Source organism: Corvus brachyrhynchos, unplaced genomic scaffold (assembly GCF_000691975.1).
Source record: "Corvus brachyrhynchos isolate BGI_N302 unplaced genomic scaffold, ASM69197v1 scaffold17, whole genome shotgun sequence".
NCBI classification, from domain to species: domain Eukaryota; kingdom Metazoa; phylum Chordata; class Aves; order Passeriformes; family Corvidae; genus Corvus; species Corvus brachyrhynchos.
In genome coordinates, this window is record NW_008240046.1 from 1,305,209 (window position 1) to 1,327,928 (window position 22,720).

Below are 22,720 nucleotides of genomic sequence, written 5' to 3' on the forward strand. Positions count from 1 at the left end.
ATGGGATGTCTGGATACCTGTATCAATTAATTGACTCCTTTGAAAAACTTCAAGAGATTTTTGAGGCACAATATACGTATCTCTGACTTGCTTACATGTTCCTTTTCATTTTGTTATCACTGTTGGCACTTTTCTTGTTTCTGGTGAGGAGGCTGATTCAGACAATATATTACACACAAAAACTTATTCAGGAATTCTATATCTGAATTCTAGAATCTTATTTTTTCTCACCGTAGCAAACTATTCTAAAGCTTTATCATGTCACTTCAAACCGATGTCTTATGAAGATTTTGATGCGGGACTATACCTTAGCTTTTCCACATTATACATCCATATGAAGAATTAAATTAATATTTCTGGTATCTTGTCTTTTTTTCAGTATGACTTTGACATGAAAAAAGACTGCAGTTATATTTCTCTCCATGGATGGTTCTCTGAAAGACACTCATTTAACGATGATTTTTAAAGTCTTATTATTTATTGATATTAATCATTATTTAATGCCTCCAACAAGTTCCTCAATGTATTCGTCTATGTTCCCCAATATTTTCATCATCCTGCTTTATTAAGGATATGTATATAATTTCTGAGTCACATTAAAAAAAAAGCTGAATTTTTAACATTTGTTTTCCTTACATTACTAGACTGATATTAAATTGGAATATATCATGCAAACTACAGAGAAGACTTTTCAGCCTACCATACAAATATCAGTCAGAATCACTAGATACTCACTGATTTTTTATTTATTTCCTAACAGTCAACACATTGAGATGAAAAGTAAACTTTCTTTCACCAAAAGTACTTCTGCTATGCTAAGCTAATGCAAACACTACTAGAAATTAGGATGTTTATTGAGATAAAAATTAGTGACTCTAGTCAAACGTAAAATGAAAATTTCCTTTAAGCCTCTGTTGAGGTTTCTTTTAATAATGAAATAAACTATGGAGATCTAGAAGTAAAATAAAGTACATCCCATTGATAGGCATATGTTTGTATTGATAATTACAAACCCTTCCAAACCGGAACAAATTTTAGTTGCCTGTTTATTGCAGTTTTAAGTGCACTTAGTGAGACAAAAGTACATAGGAGACAATCCTCAATGTTAGTGTCTTTAGCTCTATAAAAGTTAATGGAGTAAAACATTAAGGCTATAATTCTTAAAGTCCACAGTAGCTGCACAATTAAGGAAGGAGCTTAAGACAAAAAATGCTGTTTAAACATATAAGCAAGACTCTGACAAAAACAATTTCTATTAATCTAAACTGTATAATTGCTGAGATGCCTTTCTTATGGATGAAGTACCATTAGTGTAAAAATTCCTTGTTCTGTTTAGTATAATTACTTAGATAAAACTGGGATTCCCTTCTTACTAACTAGAGATTTGCTTAGGAAAAATATTATTTTATAGTAGAGCGATAAAAATAACTGTTTTCAGCTAAAGAGGATGAAGAGAGAAATGTATCAAATACATTAAAAATGTTTATGATCAAAAAGTACCAACCTGCTTCCTGATACACATTGTTTTGCAAATAATAATGATCTTGTGATGGCAGGGTGAAAAATAATGGGCTTAAAAGTTACAATTCCTGTAAGTTCTTTCATTGCATTTTCGGTTTGGTAGCTAATTGTGTGTGAAAAATCAGAGGTCACCCTGAAACAATCTTTCTAAGGCCAGTTTATTGAACTATGAATCATTAATATATAAATTTTCTTTTTGTTATTGTTCAAAACCAATCAATTTGAAGTGCCTGTCCAAACTGAAGGTTCAGAATGATGAAAACAGAAATATAAAACATAATTTTCAAAGGCAAACAGTATTTGTTGCCCAGTTTTAACCAAAATCAATCTTATCACGCAGTATTTATATGACGTTACTTGAAATGTCATTAGTAGAAACAAAGAGATGCAGTCTTAATGAAGGCATTAATCTCTATCAATATCTAAGAAACACGCAGGTAGGTCTGACAGTCAGGTAACATGACAAATAAAGAGAGAAAAAGAAAAAAAAGGAAAGAAATGTTTGAGAGGACAAAATGAATGGGGTAGTACATGTGTCTGTACAGGTGCAGAGGAAAAGGAAAATAAGATAGGTGAAGGTAAAGGAAAAAGGAATAGAAAAATGAACTGCAAGAGACTGAGCAACAACCATTTTAATTAAAGTAATAGCTTGTTTATACTTTGTCTAGCAAATCAGTAACATTGATATTCTAATAAGCAGAGAGATGTTTGCATATTTAGACATTTGTAGTATTTCCACATATGTGAGGGTATACAATGTGTATGAATACACACAGGCACACATAGTCATACACCTGATTCCACAGGTAGTTAGTTACATGCAACAAAAGTCCATTGGAAAAGAAATCTAACCCAGAACAGTAGTCAAGGTAGAGGTATTATTATGAGAAGATAGAAATGAAGGTAAATGCAGGTCTAAAATACAGGTTACAAAATATATTATATGAAAAAAGATAAGACTGGTTTTCAGTCAAAGGTTGGACTTGATGATCTTGGAAGTCTTTTCCAAGCTTAACAATTCTGTGATTCTATAATCATGAAAATAATGAATCTCTTTTATATTATGTCATGTCAACCTGATATCTCATGATGCCTATTCACCCATATTTTGCCATACTCTTCAATCTTAACTCTATCCTGTGTTCACACTATGTAGATTATTTGGGTGCTGTTCAATACTGTGAAGAGAAGCTGAGAAATATTCCCTTCCAGAAAGTAAATTACTGGGATTGAAATAATTTTCTTTTCATAACTGGAGTAGATTTGTTACAACTTCTACCCACCACTTTCTCAGAAGAAACGTCATAATGGTCAAATGGATGCAATAGCCAACTTTCTGCTCTTAGTCAGCAGTTTCACAGAGCTATGGGATGACCTGTAATAAAGCTGAACTTTCTCTCCATCAGGACATTGATGTCACATAAAGTGTTTATCCAAACTGTGAGATTAGGATTCCCAAGTTATGAAACCTAAGAGAGTTCATACTGAAACGAAAAGAATGCCTGATGCTTTGTGCTATTTCTGGGCTTCAAGGGAGCTTAGGAAAGGGAAGAGCTGATATCCGTTTCCCTTCTTTCAATTTCTTCTATTCCCATTTTTGTTATTTCAGACAGAAAATTTGTACCCCCATTTTTCCAAAGGAAAAGAAAGCATAAAAACGAACATCATACAGTTTTTGTCCCAAAATGCTGTCGAGATACAGGTATGAGACATCAGAATATTTAAGCATTTGCTTAAGAGAGAGAGAAAATATTCCAAAGTTTTCACCCTTCTACAGTTTTTATAGGTTGATCTAAATTTAATTCCACTGTTAATTTTCATTTGGTACTTCTGTCTTCAAAAAATCTTTTCTTCCTATCAGTTGCTAATGCTAACAGCATACTAGCAAAAGCTTTCTTTTAATGTGCTGGGCTTCTTGAGAGTTGTATTGAATCAAAGAATTTTGATTTGTCCTCTTAGTCCTCTTCACAGTTCAGTTCTTGTTTCTTTTTCTGGGCTTTTTCTTGCTTATGCAACCTTTAAAATTTGAGATGGTCTACAGAGCGGGCCAGATAAAAAGCTGTGAGTTAACTGTATTCATTGAGCTAAGTGTTAGACATTTCTTCTGATCTTAACGGCAGACAGCATACGTCGACTGAAGAGAAGTCTGAGGCATTACGCAGTTTTTCTAGGCAGCTGTGACAGCACAACTTTTACTGCAGCAAAGATGTAAGGTTAAATTCAAAGCAAGTTTCAGCACTATTAGTTTTTATACTAGAGTAATTTAGGTCAAAGTAGGGAAGATTATTATCACAAGATTAAACAAAAGAATCCACCTTGCAGTCTGATGAAGAACAGATACATAAGTGACATGATAGCCCTTGACCATGGCATCTAGTCTTTGCACCATCTTTGTTTTTACATCTTTTTTTTAACTCAGATAAAAGGTGAAAAAGGTCTGAGAATTTCAGAAATGTGAAAATATTGAATTTACATAGAATTTTGTGGGTGTTGCATAAACTTCATGTGTTCCACAATCTGCCAATATCACTCATCAAGTAGGATGTAATTTTCAGTTACAAGCGAGGCTTCCAAGTTCACTGGTTACAAGGATGGCTCATAAGATTCAGGGCACACTGACAACTTCTTTACAGACATTCTTTAATGGAATATAAAATCTGTGTGAAGTAGAAAAAATTCAAGCATTACGAGTGTTTGTGGGTAGAAAAGCTTTGTAAAGTAGAAGACAAGAAAGTTTTACTTCTCTTAATCAAATATAAAACAACCACTATCAAATGAGCTGCAAATCATCAAAAATGTATTTCTTATATCTGATGCAAATTGACTGTGGAAGTTTAATCTGTATTTTTCCATGCTGTAGGGATTAAAATTAGTCTCTTTTAATGAAAAGAAATACAGATGAATGACTGAAATCCTCATAAACATAAAATACTTTTTCTCTCTGAGAAGGTCATCCCTGTTTCCTTGACAACATGACTTAACTAAGTAAAATTCAGATCTTTTTCTTATGAATTAAAGTAGTTTCACTTATATTATTGCAGGTACAACAAACACTGAAAAGCCTGTTTAATAATGTTATATACTTATTTATTGTTATTGATCAAGAGTGTATAAATTAAACGGCAAAGCCATGGAACAGAAGGTTTGCTGAAAGAAGCAGAACTTACACAACCTAATGTGTAAACAATTTCCAGAAGTGAACTGGGATGGGACTAATAGAGCTGGACATAGTAAAGGAAGAATTATGGGAGACAATATAGGGATGCTTTGGGAGGTTGAACATGGGTCTTTGTTATGAATGACTCATGCATGAAATTAAGTTGAAAAGAAGAGGAATTTCCATGCCTAAGGAAAGATTTTTCATAAATTCACCACAGAGCACTGAGTAGTATTCCAAAAAAGTTAATGTTTTCTACGGGATTTTTCAGTATCTACTGGCTTCCAAATATTACATCATACATGTCTCAAAAATACCTCCTAGATATATAGAAATGGACAGCAAAAATAAGTTACAATAGTGATAAACACCCCTTGGACCGTACCCTGCATCGTCAAAATAATACAAGACCAAGAGACATCTCTCTGAGTCTTCTTACTTATCCCTACACTGCTAAAGGATGACTCTGTGCTGCAAATTTTATGGCATTAATAGAACTATGCAGTACCTGAAAACTGTCATTTATTTTATATTAGATATGTATTTCATTAATTTTTAATTTTTTTTTCTCCTATTACGTGGTCAAACACTTTTGCTGATATTTCTGGAAGATTATAGCTGACCAAAGTTGGGGTTTTTTTACTTATTCCTGGGAAGGACAATATGAACTAAAGAAAGTACTGGTATTCTTGGATATGTTTGAAAAAATAATGAAGATCTGAATGCAAATAAAAAAATTTTCTAAGTTTAAAAACTGGCTTCCAAAAATGCTTCCATCTTTCAATGTTGATCAAAGCAAGTGATTTCAATCTGTCCTAAGTTATTTTGTAATAGTTTCAAGAAAATAATAAAATCACATTCTACACAAATTCTATACAAAAGAATGTCTGCTTAAATAAAATTGTAAAAACACATTTTCAATTTTAATTTTATCATATTTCCCTCTATCCTTATTTTTCTTGTTATTATATATGACTGATTAGCTTTCATTATCATATCTCAAAAATATAAACATCAGTTGAATATTTGTTCATTTCATTCACATAGTTAAATCGGTGTTAACCTAGTATAGACAATTTTCTTAGCATTTGTCTCTTTATCTGAAAGCTGACATCTTTTCAACAGCAGATTAAAATATATTCAATTGTGAGTCTTAATACGAATCTTATGCACCTTTATTTATTAAACACAAGAAAAACTTTAAAGTTATTAATTTTGCAAAGCTGAATAACTAAAAGAAATAATATTGTGGGATTAATCTCACTGTATTATGCAGATGCATTGAAAGAGTCTTCAGTATTACATTAGAATCACATTGTAAATTCTATTCTACTATGTGGAATGCATGGTGCTCATAGAGTTTACAATTTTTTCCTCTATCACTGTGGTTCTACAATATTCTAAACCTTCTCTGAGTACAAAATGCCTGTTCACCAACTTCTGTATGGCATTCATTTCAACAACATTGCTAATATGTGATGTAGCAACACTACTACACATAGACATTCATCTGTGACAGGCCATATACCCAAACAGCTTTAGGGACAAGGTCAGGATGTTGTAGGGAGAAACATAACTTCCTGAGATCTTTTAGAAAGGGGAATCCCTAAAATGAGGTAGCATAAGTAATACCTGTTGTATTAGAAAATGAAGGATAAGAAAAGATATGTGAAGAATGCTCCTACAATATTTTATTCCATCACAAAATGTTTTATTTTCATATCAGTAACACAAAAGACTTAATAGTAACACTGGCAGCTTCCCCAACAAAAACTGATTTTTGTAGGACCATTATGTAAGGAAGGATGTCATTATCATTTATGTCCTATTTCATTAATAAAACATAGGTTGAGAACAAAGACATTGAGATAATAAGGTCAAAAAGAGTCACTAATTTTATGTGTCTAATTTCACATAACCTGGACGTGGTTTTTAGAGAACATAATTGTATCTTACAATTTATGTATTCAAAGCACAACTCTAACTAGCTTATGCTGCAGTTATGAGTAGCCAGTTGTTTTGCAAATCAGACCATAGGGAATAAAGTCAGTCACCCAGAAAATGAAGAATACATAATCATTGTCCACCTGTGAAAATGTGCTTTAAGTGACTGATCCAGATTTACATGGGAAAGCTGAGCAGAGACTTGAAACCAGATCATTTCTCTGGGCATTTCTCAGCTGCCTTCTCCATGACTCCTGCAGGCCTCTGCCTCATTTACTTAATGCCTTCCAATCTTTAGAAGAATTGAAGCAGGGGTCCTGCAGAGAGCAGTCTCCCTTATATATCCAGGTTTAGGATACGGAGTTAAAGGGAGAACAGAGAGAAAATGGCAGGCTGTGGGTTAGACCAGGCAAATCATGCCCTGCCTAGCCGCTCCCATCACACCACAGCAGAGCCGCCAGCCCACCAAAGGCCCATCTCCACACCACCAGATGAGCACAGGGAGAGATACCAGCAACTGGGGATACTGGGATCCAGGCACAGCCTCTGGATGTCTGAATCCAGCAGGGATAAACATATTTCATAGGTATATCTATTTCCACTAATGAACGCTGTTCCTGCTCAACCAGAAGGGGCAGCAGGATGAGCTTGCTGATGCTGTGTTCATGTGAATGCTCTGTGTGTGTGTGTCTCTGGGATCTGTGTGGACAGCCCTGCATATAAGTGTGTATGTATGTGGCATATAAATGTTCTCTATGTTCTATGTGTCCACTGGGAACATATTTTCAGCCTCACTTCGAGTTGGACATGGGGGGAAGGAGCTCTAGCAGCCTTGCCTCTCTCAGGCTGTCAAATCCAGCATGAAATATTTTCCTCTATCAACTGGGATTTATTCTCAGAATCATGTGTTTTGTAAACTTAATGGAATCTATAGTATAAAAGGTGGGTCATAAGTAAAACTGTAACAGAAGGTGTGCACATAAACAAGTCGTATTAATGTTATGATTAATTATATTAGTCATAGCTTTTCCTAATGTTTTAATGTTTTGGCTCTGTAACTCCTTAATATCCTTCTGCTAGGACTCTGAAATGTTTTGTAAGCAATTAAAGCAAAATTGCTGTTTTTCTGTGTAGGTGCTGTTCTTATTAATGTCCTATTTTTATTATTTTGAAATAATTCTAATGTTAACTTCCATAACCTCATAGAATCTCTGACATCACGTGACCATTACACGCTGTTAGGATAATAATGTATGTAAACCTGGGAAAACAGTTCATGCTATGACTCTGAAAAAGTTTCTCAACTACAATTACAATGTTTCCTGGCAAATTCCATGTTTAAATTTTATTTATGCACTAAACAGATTGCCACACAACTTTTATCATAAGTATTTTTAAATACTACAGACATCCTTTAAAGGAAAAAGAAGTTAGCTACTTAATATTCATTGACTATGTTTTAACCATTATTAAAGTGTATGAGTTAATAAAGGTCATGAATTGCATGTTTCTACCCACATTTTCTTCTCTGTCAGATACCCAGCAATTCTAATATGCTCAAAATAAGTTTGCTTACTGATAATGCACCATACAGAGGTACTCTGCATGCAGAATAGGCTGACAGTGTTAATGCAGCATTAGTCCAATGTATCAAAACCAGACAAAACTACTTCCTGCTTATTTTGCAAAATATGAAACAGTTCTCATGAGCACAGAATTTCCCAGGATTTACTATTACCTTGGATCGACCAACCCACTGCAATAGCTAAAAAATAAAAAACACAGGTAGGATCATCAAATTTAGAGAATAATTTAGAGAACTTGCAGAGCCAATAAAATTTCTACTGAATTGCACAGTGTTCTACATGCTTTAACTTTTGTTATATTGAGGACCTTTCAGTTCTGTAGCCTGCTGCTCATTTATCCTCTTGCAACCTTTCATTACACATCTTGAAGCTGCTCTGACAGTGTCTTTACCCAGTACCTCAGGTGCTGCTATCCTCACAATATTAATGTCAGACTCTGAAACATAGTTATGTCTGTTAGATCAGGTTTCTTGTAGAAAGTGAATGTCATTATTGTTAAAAAACACTCTTTTCTTCATCAGCCTACTCACTCTTGCCTTATAGATATTATTTTCTTACTCCATATGTTTCAGTTTATAACTTGAAGACCTAGTAGGTAACATAACAGACAACTGTTATTAATACGCCAAAAAAGTATACATGAATTTGGGAGAGAGAGAGCCCCACCATCTTTTAAATTTTTTTTCTAAAGTAACTTTTAAGTCAGAGCATGCCATCAGCTATAGACCCCACTAATAAAGCTTTGTGCATGTAAATTTGCCTCAATTTTATTTGTACCCTCTAGAATAATAGGGTAATTATGTTTGTTTGTAATTTTTTTCACTATGTTTGTGACTGTCTTTATGATGCATACAGCATTGAATGAGGTTCTGTTCTTAAAATTTCTTCCTGACTCTTCTTATTTATTCTAGAAGTAAGGCAGTATATACTGAAAAATAACAGTCCAGGAGCAAATCCATAAGAATTCTTTACTTGTCCTTATCAAGACACACAAATAAATTGTGATATATCTCAGGAAGAGCACTAGGAGAAAAGCTGCACTTCACATGTTCTACTGAAGCACATTCTTTAGCTTCCTCTACTTTGATTATGATTTAATCCTATGTTAATTATTTTGTGATCATTTTGCTTTGGCTCTGATCCCTGTATTTTTAATCACCATTTATTTCTATCATAGATATGTGTTGTTTCTAGAGGCAGGTCACTGCATCCAAATCAATTGAGATTTTGCGCCTTTTTTTTTTTTTTTTTTTTTTTCCCCAATATCTGGTCATGGGGTTTTTCTTTATCTAAAACATATGATCCTACTTTTACCACTATTAGAGAATGATGGTAGAACACTAATTCCTGGTAAATAATTTTTGCAATTGAGTTCAGCTCAGTAATGTCAAAAATCTAATTTTCAGGTAATGAAAGGCCAGTGCATTCTCAAAGTTGTAAATATAACTGGAAGCAGCACTTTCAAATCTAAATCCAAACTCAGTAGGAGTTTTTATTTATCCAGTTATCATGTTTAGCAGAGAGTAATGTTTAACAGGGTTACTTACTTAGCTTTCTTTTTATTTTTCATATCAGTAACTATACCTCTGTTTTGAGCAGATGTTAGGTTTCTGCAAAATCCTTATTTTATAGTACTGTGCACTCAAATAAATTTAGGCCTGGTCTTTGACTTTTTAGTAATAATCTTGATTATTCCATTGAAAATTTAGCTGTTTAGTTAACGTTATTTACCAGCATTCTCTAGATACACATCATAAAATGTGGGAAAAGAAATAAGAAATGCAGTTAATTACCTAAATAAGCAAGCTTGACTGTTAGTCTTTTTTTTTCTCTAGAATTGACTACAAGTATTTTCTTTTCTCCATTTTTATTTAGGTGGCTGTCTAGCATATGCAATTTTAATCTGATGTGGTGGGATTTTAACTTAATAAATTCAAAATACATTATGAATTATTATTTCTGGTTTTTTGGCATTTTCTTTGTTTGTTCTTTGGGTTTTTTGGGTTTTTTTTTTGTTGTTTTTATTTTAAATTCTGAGGTGGATTTTTTGTTTGTTTGTTTCACTTCAAAATAATGAGTAAAGTTTTTTACGCTTAAAAAGATCTGCATCCAGGCTTACTGGTTCTTCTTCAAGACTTAAGTAAAAAGAGTAATCATCAAAATTGTGAATAAATATTTTTTCCTTTAAATAATTATGTCAGTTAGACCATCTGAAAGAGACAGTATTCTCTTTGAATTTAGATAGGAAAATATAGCATTATATATGGGAAAGAGAAAAAGTAGAAGGTAATCTATTATCTTGTTGAATAAGAAAGATGTAAGGCAGTGCATCATATTTTCATAGCTATTCTACTGTATTAACTAAAAAGTTGTTGAGAAATGTTTTAGAATCTGCTATTAAAGAAATGGTATCTACTCTGTGATTCCTATTTCTATGGAGCTCTCAAATACAGTGTGAATTGTTATTTATTATTCCTTACATGTCTTTCATGTTTATAGAGAAAGCTGCCTCTAATTTTCCCTCTCTTTTTCAGCCAGGTTATTTTTTTCAAAATTCTACTGAAATGAGGAATTCTTGCTGGTGGTGATACTTTTTGAATGTAACAAGAAACGTCTTTTAAAATAATAATCTGTATTTCAGTATTCTAGTAACTCTAGTCTTCTGGCCAAATTGATGTTGGGACATCTACCTTTTGAACTTTTAAAGATCTCTTGATGTTTCTGTTGGAGAAGTTATTTATCTTTATTACCGGCCTAAGGCAGGACTGATGTGATTTGTTGAACTGTTGCATTTCAGTAGCAGTAAATTGATTAGGCTTCCTCAGAACTCTTGAAAAATTTGTGAACACTGAAAGCATCTGAATGAACTGCTCTTTGCTCACACATATGGCTATATATTTGAGCCATAATTATCTGAATTTTCTTTATGTTCCATACAAAGGGTTTGTTACATTCTAAATATGTTTTCTGTACCTAAGACCAAATGTAGTGGAGTTTATATTCAGTTTAATGCTAATAAAAATTATCTATATATTTGGTTTCTAGCTTCCAAATAATTTCAGTGTTATTTTAAAATATTTTAAGATCTGAAAAGATACTTTGATATAAGCTCTATTAGAATTTTCAAAGTTATAGATTCCTTGTCTTAGTGACATGATTCTGAATAATATGAAAAAGAAAATAATGCAACCTTTCAATTACTTCAGAAAAAGCTGACATGACAGGTCACATACAAATTGTTACCACATGTTTTTCTTTACAGGTAAATCTAGCTCTCCCTGCCACAAATAAATATTTACTACCACAACTCCAGGTATTCTTGCCAAATGCAGGATTTTAATATTCATATGGCTTGCATACTTCTATCTACTTGCATTGTAAAACTGTGAAAGAACTCTAGAGCAACAGCATACATAATTAAAGGAGACTCAGATAATTGAAGGCATAATAGATTTTTGTTTCAACAAAAAATTAACTAGTGATCTAGACAAAAATGTATCACAAACTATGTTTTTTCTGAAGTCAGAGGGACCCAACACAGATGGTCACTGTATCCATTGAATGACTTACCTACAATTTTGTAGCTACAACTCCTGACTGTGAAAATTCCTTCTGGCATTATGTCAATCTTTAGAGCCTCAGCTAAGAACTGGAAAAGGGTTGAGGATAAAGAAATGGATTTGAATGTCTTCTGTAGAGTGTAACTGAAACACCTCAAAATCTGTCCCAGTGGAATAGAACAGGCAACATGACAAGACTGAGTTCTATATTTAAAAACCCTGGAGCATAAAGCTGTAAGACAAAGAAAAAAAAGTCTAAGAAGTTAGCTCACTGTTTATCAGTAAAATCACTTTTACTTCTACATAGATTTAATAGATTTTTGTAATCTTTTCTATCAGGTTTATTAGACCTTTGCTAACAATGTCAAATTCACTGCCTTCCCTCTCCCATTATAAATTATGTCTGGAAGGAAACTTAAAGAATCAAGTAATGGTTGGTGTTGAAAGGGACAAGTGGTGGTCACCTAGTCTACTCCCCCTACTCAGGCAGGGTCAGTTGCAATATTTTGCCCAGGACCGTTTCCAAATGACTTTTGAGTATCTTCTGATGATCTCCATGGTGTACAACCTCTACTCCTCTACCATCTAATATTCGGCACCCTCTATGGGCAACACGTGCCAGTGCATTAAAAAACTATTTTCTGATGCTCAGATGGAACCTCCCATGTTTCAGTATCTATATATTTTTCAAATTTTTATATTTATTTTGTACTATAGCCTCTGCATGCTTTGCTTTTGCTATTCTATTTTTACATGCAATTGTTGCCCTTTTTGGTTGCAATGTTTTAGTCATTATTTAGACAAAGAATGTTAAATGTAGCTGTCGGTTTACCATGAAAAAAGTGAACCTAAAGAATACTCTTAATAACCCACAAGATAAAGTATCCACAAAAAAGGATAATGAAATAGTCACGGTTTTTCTGGTTGTTTTTTTTTTTTCCTCTTTGTTTGTGCAATTATGAACCAAGCACATAAATGAAATGGGAAATTATGCATCCACACACTGTATCTCTGTTACAGGCATTTAAATAGAAACCCAAATTAGTGAAAATATAAACAACACAGGGATAACAGAGTACACAGTGGATGCTAGCTAGATAGTAACAAAAGGAAAGCAGAGTGAAATATTTCAAAGACAGCTTACCTGTGAAATATAGAAATATTCAACAAACTCTGTCAGTCCCAAGCATCTGAACGTCTTCCAAATATTTTCAAAACAGAAATATTCATAATATCCCTAGCTAGGAAAAATGCATTTATAATAAATTTTATGGAAGCATTTATAATTTCACATCTCAGAAATTTACTTGTGGGGTGTATAGTTTCATGAAAAACATAGTTCACACTGCATGTATTCTGCTTCTCAGAAGAATAGATTTTAATATTTAAAAATTCTCTTTACCTGTAACAGCTTGAATTGGTTTGGGTGTGAAAGCAACACTTGACATTATATCCTGCCAACAATGGCGACACTGAAAGTGCTGGCCACACAAGAAGGGCTCTTCAGTTAAAACCTATATAGACAGATATCACGACAGTTAAAGGGCTGTAAATTCAGGGTGTGTTTGATATTTCAGATATATTGGAATATCAAACAAAAATATAAATACTATTTATAGCATTCAAAATATAAATACTAATAAAAATGTGTTGCCAATAATAGCTGTACTAAGCAGTTTTACATTTTTTCCTTATCCATCATGATAAGTTAACTTCAAATCTCATCACTTTTTCCTTCAAGTACAAAGAGAATTTCTTTAGCCTTTTCCTTTTAGAAAAAATTTCAGTTCTTGGCATCAAAATATTTTGAGAAGGAAGCTGTGACTAACCAATAAATAAGAAGACAATGGTGTGGGAGATGAGCCTATAAAGCTCTGTGAGTAATGCAGGCTGTGACAGAAGCTATTTCTATCTCAGGGCACAGGGCTCCAGAGTGGCTCAACAAGTAAATGTTTACCCCTGAGTTCATTAAAACAGTGCAGGTGTGCCCCTAATTTAGCTAGACAAGCATGGGGGCAGGGAGGGGGAGGAGTGAATATGTGGCTCAGCCCAATACAGACTATGGAAACTAGAGAAAATCAAAAGTATTTTGAAGGGAGTAACAGACTTCAACTGGCTTCAACTCATGTATTTCTTTCTGGGGGCTGGGGATGCTCAGCCTTGTGGCAGTGAGCACATTATAGACACTGATTTTGAGAATGGCAATGGCACTCAATTGCGTGTTGCAATTGCTATGTATTCTGTTAGATGTAACTTACATTCTTGTTATGCTATGCAATGTAGTTTGCAACACTCTGCTAATTTGTAAATCTCTTGCAACTTCAAGAATCTTTCATAAGTAAATTTGTTATTAAACACTGCACTACACACTCCATGTGGACTATCTAAAAGAACCTGTTCAGGGTGGTATAACAGAAGAGTCATATGGAGTTGGGGAGTCTGGTAGAAGAGTAACGGAATGTGCATAATAAATATGAGCATAATAGAAATCATGTGATTTAAAATCTTGCTGGAAATGTCTTAATAGCATCAACATCCTAGTCTAACAACTTAGACAGTGTTTTCTTGTTTGTTTCAACAACAACAACACAAGCAAGTGATGTTGCAATAGCAATAGCAACATCAAATAGCAATCATAAATGAAAACAAGCAGTATTTAATTTTAATTTACCTTTGTATTGTTCCAGAGGATTTTTTTTTGTATTTTATGCATAATTATTAAAAGTATTTTAAAAACTCTATAAATTAAAATGGCTTTTAATATATGCAAATCATAAAACTAAAACTTACATATATGACTATTTGTACTGTTAACATAGCTAACAGTTGAGATAACCAAAATATTCTTTATAATTGAATATACAGAAACTAATACTAACAGTCACATTCTCAGCTATTAAAAATTGGTGGAGTTTTTCTAGCATTAGTGGCAATTACAAAAGCATAGTGGTGAATTTTGAAAGTTGCAGAGCTTTTATAGGGAACATGGTTGCTTTTATACTTCCTGATTGCCATAGTAAACTGGTAGTGCCATGGGTACCCTGTGTTTTTGAAGTTATGTATTTAGTTATGAGACATGCAGGAGACAGGTACATTTTTTTTTTTTTTCCCCCAATAGATCATCTAATATCCCTGTTAATAGGTTTGGGTTTTTTGTGGTTTTTTGTTTTGTTTTGTTTTGTTTTATTTTGTTTTGTTTTGGTTTGGGGTTTTTTGGTTGTTGGTTTTTTTCTTTTAAGTTGTCAAAGCTTTTTCAGAAGCATTTGGGATACAATGATATTGTCAGCCTCTGTCTTCCAAACTTCTGTTTGGAAGCTACTAAATCCTCCTATTTTATCTGTGCTTTCTAAAGATTAACCATGAATGGAAAGATTTGCATAAAAATACAAAGAGCAGATCAATCTCAATCAGTGTTGTTGATCTTTACAACTAACGCATATGGCATTTACTATTTTCTTCCACTTTCTTTTACCTGTAAAACTGTAAAGATAATATCACTATTCTAATTATTTTCATCTAGATTTTCTAGTTTCTTATTTTTGTGAAATATCATGGATTTTAAGAGATTATTTTAAACCATTTAAACAAAAAAGAAACAAACTTGCTGATGTTCTGGTATTGTACTCTGAGGAATAAACCACATCATACAGCATAACAAATTTCAACCATGGTGCTAAATAACATTATTCATATTGAGTTAGTCATATTGAATTAAAGTCTGAACTATAAATTAAAGTCTGAACTATAAATCTACTTTGTCCATTTGGCCTTTACTAGATTTACTTTGGCCTGAAAATGGAGTATGACACGTTGAATTACTTGAGAGTTCTCTATGGCCCTTGTTTCCTTGGAGCATTTTGTGCTGCTATGATTCAGTCTTTTCCTCCTGTTGACAAGACAGTGCAATTGCGCAGTGAGGTTCATGGATCACTGGCATACAAGCACCAGTGGTCATATGTCAGCAACAGGGATTTACTCAATCAGGAGGATACTTTTGTGGTGGAAGAGGGGATCTGCAGCCTGGAGAGCACTTTCTGTGACTGCTGGGTGATTTATTTCCTCTCGGGCTGTTAACCAACTGTCAATTGTCTAAAGAAAATCTGAATTAACAACTCTTATGTCTCCCAAAGGAATAAATGAAGTAATCTTATTTTTAATCCTTCCTTGGTTAATTAGCTTCTTGATCTTTGTATTGCCACTGCTCAAGCTGCTTTTCTTTCCTCTCATACTTCTGCTCATTTCTTTATCATTCCAAATATTTTCCCTTATACTTCACTTTATCGTCACTTCTTTCTACATACTAAACACATCCATCAAGTTTGAAGTATCAAGAAAAAAGCTGAATTTCTTTCAGAAGAACCAGTGTATTATTTTTAGTATTATACCCAATTCTTTTCGTCTGAAGTTATGATACATTCTATTCTCTTTTGAAGTAAAAACAGGATAAAAAAAGCAAAAACATTTAAAATTGAACTGGCAGATTCCATCTCATGACAATCCATTATAATATGACTGTTATTCACAGTCAAGCCAAGATTTTGAGGTCTGTGAGCCTCAATTAGGAGCCTAAATAGCTGGTTATATAATGTACTTTAGAAATTGTCAGGTGTTTTAAAAATTAATGAGATTAATTTAGTTTTGGATTTTATTCCAGTTCAGTCTTTCTGGCTTCAATAGCAACAGTCAAATAAACAAATTAAAAAATAATTTAAAAAAAAGACTTTATAAACCCCTGTTATTGGTCTCTGATTTAGCTTACTCCATACTGATGTCCTCAGAGACAACCACCCTGACTTTAGCTCACAAAATGAGTATCACTATTTCTCAAAAATCCATCCAAAATCCCTTGCACTTCTTTGTGACACTCACTGGTTTTCCCACTTTTGTCAAATTGAACTAACTTTTTCAAGTATTTCACTATAGTAATTGCAACCCTATCTTAATTACATGCAATAAAACTCTGACCATAACTTGCTTAAGGTTTTGTTAGGTAGGCATATATTTTTCTGCATGCAAATAGAAATATTTTCACCACCCTGAATAATCTGCAGTTAAAAGCAGCTATATATTCAGATGAAATTAATAGAAAATTCTCCTTGAATATTTTTGAATACTTGCTGTGAATACAGTTCTATATAAAGAAATAACCCATGAATACTGGAACCTAAACAGTAAGAAATGGAGGCAGGCGCTTGCCAGTCTGCATTCATGTACTTGACACAAATCCTGAAACATTTCATTTCTACTGAAAAGCAAAGTTTACCAATACCATTCCTTTGCCTCTCACTGTAAGTACATAATTTTATTTCAGAAATATTAACTCTGATTTTCTTTCTCTTCATGCTAATTTTAACATGTAGCCCTATATTACCAATAATGGGTTGTGAGCCTTGTACTGAAGTCAAAGGTGTCACAACTGATGTTTGTCAGATTTGCTCTGTCCGAACTTTCTCAACTTTCTTGTATCTTTGTTTTCACTTGGTGTAGCTCTATCAGCATTTTCTCTGAGACCAGCTGTCTATGACTATTTTATTTGACTTTTATTTATATGTGTATGATATAAGTTTAAAATAGATATTAGTAAAAAGTAGTTATTATTCTATCCAGAATGAGATATTTATAACCCTAACATGACAATATAGAGTAGAGAATCACTAGTTTAATTGAACAGCAGGTGCTTTCAGAAGCATAGACAAAAAAGACACTGTGGAAGAGTGCAGCTATGGGGTAAGGGACGGGGCTTAGGTCTGGCACAAAAGACCTCAGGGCTATAGTCAGCTCACCCACAGTCAATTAAAAAAATACAGATCTGGGCAAAACTATCTAAAAGACATAAAAGGCACATATAAATTTGGAGTAATGTGGAGCTGCAGACTAATGAAGAAAGATCAAAGTTGTAAAACAGTGTTATCAAATATGTAAATGTTGTTCCTGGCGGAGAAAAAAGAAACCATTAACACGAGCATGGTATTTTTCCAACAGGTGATTCCAGATGCTGACAACTTGTTATAATACACCCCTGTCCCCAACATCTTCCCACAGCCATCAGCCTTTGAACACAGAAGAGTACAGTAAGTGGGAGCACAGCACCCACTTACACACAGCACAGAAAAAGGGGTAGAAACAAAAGGACTATTACCAATTTTAATTGCATTTTTACTTCCATTTCCTGTATGTGGTGTGTTGGCCTCAGGTGGCAGGTAAGACCCCACCTAGTTGGATGAGGGAGAGAACTGGAAATGCAAAAGCAAGGGGAACAACCCAAACTTCTGGTTTGAGATGAAGCCAGTTTAATACATTATGGGGAAAAAATCCAAACCAAACCAAAACCCCCAAACAAGCAAACAAAAAGAAACCCACAAACCCAAGTGGTGCAAAAACAGTCATTTCCACCTGCAGACCAATGGCCTGCCAGTCCTTGGGCAGCAGCTACTTTGGAAATACCCCAGTCCCAGTTTTATTGCTTACCATGACATCATAGAGTATGAAATGTCCCTTTGGTCAGCTAGCTTCAGGTGCCCTGCCCGTATCTCTTTGCAATTGTGAAATAATATAGTGGTGTGGTTTGTTAGGGACCCAGTTACAACCCCACTGCCATGGGCCAGACACTGTTCACTAGAACTCGCAGTTTCTTGTCCAGCCCTAGCATACTTGCTGACAGAGGCAGAGAAAGAAACAGATAATGTCTTAACCTTGTGCAAGCACTAATTAAGAATGGGTAAAACTGGTGTTCTATCAACAGTTTTGTTCACCATTCTAAAATACTAAATTGCCAACTGAAATACAGACTGTTATGAAGAAAATTAACCTCCTCCCAGCCAAATTCATTACAATCTCTATGTTTTTTTCCATATCATTTACATAATGCTTGGGGCCTACATTATTTAATATATTTTTATCAGCCACATCAAACCTCTTTTCTGTCCTTTGACATATACACAAGTAGTATTCTGTTAGTCCAACGCCTATCCCCATTCAAATGTCCATTCAGTTAATTTCGTTCTTAAACTTTTTCTGCTGTGATGGTCATTCAGAATAGATTAATGAACTAAATTCCATTATATCTGAACATGTCACTAATATGTCTCAGCCATACGTTGCATCACTCTAGCCTTCCTGTATAGAAAATGCAGTGAGCAGTTCATTTAAGTAGACACCCTAGACATAGATTTAGAGCAGAAAATCAAACGGAATTGTGCCATTGCTCAGGCTTAAGAGGGGGAACCAAAGAATTATCATCCATGATATTACCATTTTTACAATGTGGAAATGATGAAACATCCTATACTGGGTACTAATATTGCATTATAATAGTGGTGCATCCCTTATCTAAGACACTGCAATGAGTATAAAGAACATATGCATCGCACTATTTCAAAACGAATCACAGCTTTTTGTCTCTTTACATTTATTTGTGGTGTCAGAATTGTGCCCTTTATTTTTTTTTGCATGATTTTATGATTATTGCTAGGAGCAATAAGCATGTTTTACACCTTTCTGATTCTTTCTTCTCAGCCTCCTTCAGTGAACAAATTTGTTCTTAAGACATCCTGGAGGAAAGAAGTAGGGGAGTAGAGCAGCGCATTCTTTATTTCTGAGGATTTCTGCCAGTGTCCTTTTAAAGATATATTATTTCACTATAAATGCAGTTAAACCTTGTCATACAACTTTCCTTTTTTTTTTTATTGTATTTTTTAAAGATTTATTAACTAGTATAACAGCAACAGTACAGTATATATATATATATAGAGAGTACACATCATATCACAGGCTGCTTTCCTAAATATTCATCATGTACCTCCTGCAATAAAGCTGTCTTACACTTTAAACTAAACATTCTTCTCTTATTTGTCCACCTCCTACTTTGGCTAAAAAATTCACAAACTTGTTTTTTTCTGGTTTTGGGGGTGGGGGACGGGGGGGCTGTGGTGTTTGTTTGTTTGTTTGGGGGTTTTGGTTGTTTGTTCTTGTTGTTGGGGGGTTTTGTGAGGTTTTTTTGTGGAAATACTTTTATTTTGAAATGTGTTTTCCTTTTGTCAGCTCTAGATGTCATCTCATAATTGATACCTTATCATCCTTTGACTCTGAAAAGACAAAACCCTACACGCCCTGATAAGTGGAAAAGCTGAGAGTCACAGTACTAGCAGGACGTTTCCTTTCTATAGAACTGGACTCTCAATTAAGTTGTGATTTTGTATTGCCTATCTAATCATTGCGAATGTCACACCCATGATAAAATAATCAGAAGAATCTCTGTCATGTTCAGATTTCTCTTTTTCCTTGAGAAAACATTGGGGAAGCGTGGAAAGTACTGTGAAGAATTAAATCAGGCTTGTTGCTGGGAAGATAAGAATGACATCTGCACTCTTCTGTAATCAGTATATAATAAAAATCCAAATGATTTATCAAGAGTGCAGGTTATCTGAGGACTTGTTTCCACATACCAGTATTTTAAATAAACTGTGCCTTACATACATGAAACCACTATAATGGTGGAATGCGTTTTTCCTGACCAGTGCCTGATTCCTAAGCAGATGACTAAGTAGCAACCACAGATTCGCAACAGGCCTGAGATAAAACGTGCTCTGATAGAATTTACTGCTTAACGACATACAGAGTTAGTAGAAAGAGTCCCAAACATAGGGTTAGACAAAGCAAAGAGAAAGGAGATATTATTACAAATAATAAGAGTAACTGTCAGGCTGACTTTCTGTTTATTGACTTGAATATTTGGTTGATTGACTACTTTAATGTAAACAAATTAATAAATAAAACATTACTCAATCTTATGTTTGTGTTTGTATACAGACAAACTAAAGAAATGTCACAGCAGAAAACTTACATTTCACTTTCTCAATATATGAGTAGAATCAGAGAGAAAGGCATTGTCTTTTTCCATGGAATCCATTTAGCAACTGAAAAAAGGGATAAGGACACTCAAATATCATCACTGCATTTTTGCACTTGCTTTGTAAATGCATTCATATCATGTTATTGAGTACTCTTCTGTGCTTTTTACATTGATCTAGAGTTACTGATACCAACAAAACAGTATCCTGAGATCCTGGATTTTTCACCTCAGAGTGTCAGAGAACTTAAATTTTTTCATGGTATTTATTCTTTTACATTTGAGAGCATAATATTTAATTGGAAGTATTATTTAATATTAAACAGTTCAGTGATGCCTGACTCTTACTGGGAAAAAGTATTTGCACTTAATTAGAGAGCATTTATTGGATTGCATTTTGTCCTTTTTATCACAGGTTAAAATAAAAAGAGAACATGCAAGAGAAAACCATAAGGAATGCTTTTGAACACATTCAGAAGGTTATACTGCCTGATGAGCAATAGCTTAATATTTCTTTACTGCATGATTACCTACCTTCCCCTTCTAAAAATCCCAGAAGTATTTAGAAAAAAATGCCTGAAGTACCACAATAATGTGCAGACACAGCCTGTCAGACACACATGAATTAAACCTGACCAGAAGACTTCCATATAAATTGAATTTCCCTGAGTTTACTAGTCCTTCAAAATGAAAATTTTTCATGGTGCTGAACCAGTATCTGTCATCAGTCACTACTGTAAGTGCAGCTCAAAAGGAAGGATTCTAGTGAGTTCAGTACTTTCCCAGCACATTTTTCAGTTCATAGCAGTTAATACAATAAGGAATGGTACTCAGCTAGAAAACTTGAGTGACAAGATCCTGAATGTTCTCTTCTCATTAATACATGAATTTGACTGTATTTCTTTCAGTTCCAAGTTCCTTTCTAAGAGTGTGGGTTTTTGCTTGCTTTTTGTTTGCTTGTGTTCCCCTTTATGTAAGTCTAAGATCTAGCATGTATCTGAAGATTTTTTTCTTCTTTTTATCTATTTTACTCAAAAAAAGCCTAGAATGACTACAGTTTGTGTGACTCACTCTTCTGAACTGCATGATGTCCTCAGTGAACATTAAATTCAATGTGCCCAGTTACAGCAATAAAATCTTCTTTTTGTAATGAGCATATATGTGGCACTTGCCCAGCAGCTGAGGAAAGAACAAATTGTCATTTAGAAGGATAAACTTCCTTCAAGGCCTTTAGCTTACCATGGAATGCTCAACACATGGTAGGGCTTGGTTTGCCTGCCCTTTCCTGGCCAGCTAGCATTAAAAAAATATTTTTCTACACTAATGCAAATGGAAATCCCAGTCTGAAACTGGCTGAGAATTTTGGTTTGGAATTACAGAAAAAACAAAAGCCAAACAGTCCAACATTTTCACTACAACTTCTGTAGGTTTTGTACATTTTTTTTCTCCCTGTCAGTTTTAAATTTATCAGATTTATCAGATTTATCAGATTACATATTTGATATGTAATCTAATACGTAACTTTGAACTGTTAAGTGTATATAGGTCCTTCATAATTTCATAAATTGTCCAGTTAATATGTTTTGGAAGAATGTTAAGGTACACATAGTAATGATTATGCTTACTCCTAAATAAAAAAAAAAGATATTTCAAAATAAACTGTTTCCTAATGCTTAAATGAAAGTTTGGTAGTAAAGTACTTTATCTAATGGACATATATACAGTATTTAGTCTCCAAAGAATGAATTTATTTAGACATTTGTTAATTGTCTGGAGATGGGATGACAAGAACCTTATTATTTCAAAAATAGCAGCAGCAACATGAAGTAAAAGGATAAAAGAAAATTCATTTCAAAACCAATCCAGACTCAAAGATATGAATAAATAAATTATTGAAGTATCATGTGGTTGAAAACTTCCTCATGCTCATTGCCCAAAGAGATTTCTGTCTTGATTTTCCATGGTATTCTTCTCATTACAGTAGGTTAGGTCTTTAACTTTGACCTCCTATGCTCATTCACTTCAACTTCTCCTACACAACTGGGGTTGTTAGAGTACTCACATTAGATTTGTGTATAAGCTGCAAAAATATTTCAGAGGGGAA